Source organism: Hemibagrus wyckioides, linkage group LG01 (assembly GCF_019097595.1).
Source record: "Hemibagrus wyckioides isolate EC202008001 linkage group LG01, SWU_Hwy_1.0, whole genome shotgun sequence".
Lineage (NCBI taxonomy): Eukaryota > Metazoa > Chordata > Actinopteri > Siluriformes > Bagridae > Hemibagrus > Hemibagrus wyckioides.
In genome coordinates, this window is record NC_080710.1 from 4,029,173 (window position 1) to 4,034,296 (window position 5,124).

A 5,124-nucleotide genomic window follows, 5' to 3' on the forward strand; every position below is an offset into this window, starting at 1 on the left:
AAACCCGCACCCACATGGGTCCTTTGCGGATAAGATTTGACACTCCTTGCTTTATCACCATTTAAGCTGCACTTTGCTTTGTTGCAAGAACAGTTACAAGAACAGTTCCCTTTGTTTTATTTAAATGTGAGATAGAAATGTTGGTATCTATGAATTCTGGTTCTGACAGTTCCTCAACCTCGACTACATCACTCCAGATATCAAACCTGATGTGTGACTCACGCTTATAGACATACTCTAACAAATGTAGTTGTTCCTTTTTATTTCCCAGACTTATTTTAAACTCACAGCCTTGTTCATTCAGGTTACTTTGTCCTGCAAACTTCATGCTGGTCAGATAAAAGCCTCCTGACTATTTACTCACGTAGTGCAGGATCTCAGTCATTAGTCTCATCCAGATGCCTTCTGAATCTTTTCTTTGAATAGTGCCCTTCTTATTTATGTCATATTTGTATCTGTCTGGAACATGAATGCATTCAGTTACATCTCTAATGTAGACACGATAAACATATATTTATTATTCGCTTTCAAAACTTTATTAGGCCCTGAGTATGATCAGGATTTTCACCTAACTTGTTTAACCCAGTTGTTGGGTCCTAGATACCTGTATTAGCCTTTTTCTTCATCTTTTATATTGGTCTATGAGCAGCTTACTAGTATTATTTGTTTTTATTTGGTTTTATACATGCAAATAGCAGGTATTGATGATTTGTAACTCCTTGGCATCAAAGCATAGCAAGCTTGTTCGAGTGCCTTGACTGGCAGCTTGTAATCTCCTGTGTGAATGGAAGCAGCCTGTAACTGAGATTTGGCTTCTACAGTTTTTTGGCAAAACCAAGCAACAGCTGTTTACGGTTCTCTGAAAGGCGGTACAGCAAGCAATAACGAGTGCCTCTCAGTATGTTGTGAATCTTTGGCCAAGTATGATTACACACACTAAATTTTCAAATTTTCCAGTATTTTCACTTCTGGTTTAATGAAGAAGCTTTGCCAGTTGAGTCTGCCAAACAGACTGTACATAGCTTGTGTATAAGAATAGCAGTACTTAATCATGAACACCAAATTTCTTCAAGTGGCACAGGGAAAACGTGATGACAATTCCAAAACCTTTAACAGTTTATCTGTTGCTCCTGCTTGTATTGCATTAAGTTACCTTTTGTAGTTTAATGAAATTTTATGCTAACATTCCCAGGTCAGAATGGTGCGATTCAGTGAAGAAACAATTATAGTGCTGTAATACCCTGGCAGGTGGAGGGGAATTGAAACTGGAGGTGCATGTCAGAATGGGCAGTGTGTTGTTTATTTTATTTTCTCAAAAAAAGAAATGAAAACACAGAAAATTACATAGCATGCACTTACACCCACTGGCTCAGCAGGATGCTGTCTGTAAAATCCCTGGTATCTCAGTTCTGCACCAGCTCTGCACCTGCCTCTCAGCCCAAGAGTGCAAAACAAACAGCATATAAATAGTTCAGACATAGTCGAATACAGGTGACAGCGTTCATTCATTCCATTGCTTGTCATCCAACCTGAATCCTCCCCCAGCGAGAGAAGCTGCCACAGCCTTGCCCGCAGACTACAAATTACTGCTTAAATAGCTGACGGTCCCAGGTACCACTGGGTGATTTCCGCATTGGTGTCCTGGAGCCTCTGGAATGCAGCCTGGTCTGAGGTCCATCCCAACACGTACTATCAGAGTGTGAGGTCTGCTTATTTGATGGCCAGATACACCTTCTCTACAGAGAGCTTGCAGCTGATGTATGGCTCTCTCCCCTATCAACCACAGAGGCCTAATACTGTTCACTGCACACACCAGGTGGTATATCGGGGGGGTGTTAGGTGCAGTATCCCAATTCAGAAAAGATTCTGGCAAGCTAGAAAAGAATATACCTTTCATTGGGTTATCACCTTGTATTGATGGAAAGGTTTCCATATTCCAGTGACCCAACAGACATCCTGGTGCTTTCTTGGCACAAAGGTGTTTCTGTCCATACTTTCTCCATTTAACATTGAGATGAGGCTGAGGTTGTGAAGTTAATCTGTGAAGTCAATCATTCATGTTAGGCACAATCATTGCACAGATATTGCTTTCATGTGAACGTTCTCTGGTGATAGGGTAGAGTGATCAAGGAAAGTCAGGGATGACTCACAAATCAGAGGAAAAATAATGGCAGTATTGTTGCCTTGAACGAGTGACTAACAGAGATCCTCTTAGTCTAGGAGATGTAAATGGGTTTGGCACTCAAAACCAAACTCCCCGCTGTATGACCAAACCCTCCTATACTATCCAACTACTGTATGCCCCTGCAGCAGATCCTACTTTTTGACAATGTCTATTGTTAGAAGTACTATACAAACACAATTTAATTTGACATTTAAGAGAATGCTGGAATGGCGTCTACTACATACACTGCAAAACACATGTGTAGCATGTCTCGCCAATGGCTGCTGTCATTGTAAAGAAAGCAGTCATCTATTTTCTCTGTCTCGGTTTCAAATCAGGTTGTATATATACAACGTCTCTGCAAATGTAACTGCATAGGACTGGTCTATGGCTCCATTCACACATGGCCTTAACGTGCATTGTGGGTAATCTGATGGTCAGCTAAGATGTGAATAAGGTTAAATGATCCAATCACTCAAACCATGTTCTGAGGTTGTCTGGGACAAATATGGTCACATCATATTTGTAGTGTGAACATGAATGTGCCTCGGTGCATCCCAGACAGCAACAGAAGACAATCTATTTCACTGCATCATTGCTCTGAACAAAAAAAAAGAAATAATTGGCACTCATGTCTAGTGCACTTCCTCCAGTGAAAATCTAAAAGCAAAATGGTCAGCGTGGACAGATATTAAGACCAGGTGTGAACAGACCCTAAGGAATGACTGCTTAAGGCAGGGTTGTCCAATCTTATTCGGAATGGGCCAGTGTGGGTGCAGGTTTTCACTCAAGTCAAGCTGAAGCCACACCTGAGTCTATTAAAAGCCAAGATCACCTGATAAAATGTGGAATCAGGTGTAGATCCTGCTTGATTGGTGTTAAAACATGCACCCACACCGGCCCTTTGCAGATAAGATTGAAAGCCCCTGCCTTAAGGGCTTTGTTTGACACGCTGTTTCGTAGTTGACAGTACATTAACAGAACATATACCTTGCAGAAGGAATCTAGTCCAAGTAACAATAAGGTGTTAATTTGGTGGGGCATGTCCTGGACTATGTCAGCAAATCTTTGTGATATGTTGATCCCCACAGTATGACACACATGTCTATCTGATCCACAATTTAGCCGGAGGCAACTGTCTTTACACGCATAGCTGCAGTGACACGCTATTGATTTGGCTGCATTACTATAGTTTCAAATTCCTACTTGAACCAGTATGTGTGTGGTTTGTTCTTGAATTAGGCTGATCAAACGGCAAATGTTTGAATCAGCTTCCCGTTGGATAGACACATTGACCAAGGCTCCACATACCGTCAAGACTCCACCTCAGTCCAACTATACCAGTCTTCAGGAGTGAGGTTTGTCTTTTAGAGGTCCATGAGCTCAGAGCAGATGATGAAGAGGTTAGTTTGGTTAGTTTGTGATGGTTTTTTGATGACACCATTTAGGCAGTAGTTTGACCAGCTGGTTCAGTGAATGTGAGCCATACCCACTAACGACAAGTGAGTTCCGTTTGAAGTTCACCCCACAGTCCAGGAATAATTTGTTCTCTAGACTTAATTGCTTTCTGTGGCTCCTTCTTTTGCTTAACCTGGGGCAGTAGAAATACTAAAATGATCCTGATATATACTGTATAATAAACAATGCAAGAGAAAATTCAATCCTTTATCTTCAGCTTTATGATACAAGTCTTCACTCTTGATCCGACTATGATGGGCAAACTGGTGTTTGAAGAACAGCTCCTGGTGTTGCTTAAGGATTATAGGTAATGTCTTGACAGCAAACAGGGCAAGAACTGTATGGGCACTTGCATGTATTATTTACAGTGAACAGGAACAAGCCACTAGAAATCATGTGAGATCATGTAAAACATATCCTGCTTTTTTTCATTATTATAGATCCCATAGATCTTGCCATAACCTTGGCTGTTTACTCACTAATTTGCTTTGACCAGCATTGGGTTTGCAATTTCACAGCACTTGAGAGCGTAATGAAACTGACATGCAGACTATATTTCCTGGAAGGACAATAGACCCGAAGTTACTGGTCATGTGTAAATTGATATATCAGGTCTTAGATGTAAAGTCTATATATTGAATCTCATATTCTAATGAAGTGAAACCACATGCTCTACATGAAGGGATTTAAAAACAAAATGTGTGAGGATACATTTATTCAACCTTTAGAGTCCATAGTGTTTCTGCTAGTTGAAGGTGAAGATATCACTAAGTATTTGTTCTCGGGTTTGTGTTAAATTGAAAAGCTAATAGACTAAGTAATAATGGAAGCCAACTTGCTTCATGGGCAATCCAAAGGTTATTTTCCTATAACAGCATTGCTGAGATTGTTCTGTTCCATACATAAATAATTATATAAAACTGCAGTTTGCAGAGTGAAGTTGATTAGGCATTTAGGTTGATCCTTGAACCACAGGAAATGTGTTGCTTCTTTTGCTTTCCTTTATGCTACATAACCATAAATGGATAAAAAGTACAGTGAAAAAAATTGTAATCGTTGGCAAATTGCTGCGGGAAAAAAATGCTTCGGGTGTCAGCAATTTGATGGATTTTTCCTTCCATATTCTCTCTGTACATGCATAAATGTCACTAATTGACTATTAGAGACCATCCTACGTAAATGCATCTCTTTCTCTCTCGCTCAAAAAAAAAAAAAGGTTTAAAAAAAGGGCAGGCCAGCGGATTTCTGCAGGGAAGTGGAACGAATCGCGCTCTGGAGATTTGACAAGGATGAAATCTCAGTGCACAAATGCCAATAGGCGACTACCTGTGGCTGTGCAGGCAGATTGTAGATTGCAGGCTGTGATTCTCTGTTGTGAAACCTGGAGACAACGTATTGAGTCTAAGCCCCCTCTGCCCTCCCCCCACACTCGCTATCGCTCGTTCTCTCTCCGTCTCTCTCTCTCTCTCTCTCTCTCCCTTTCTCTCTCTCTCACACACACA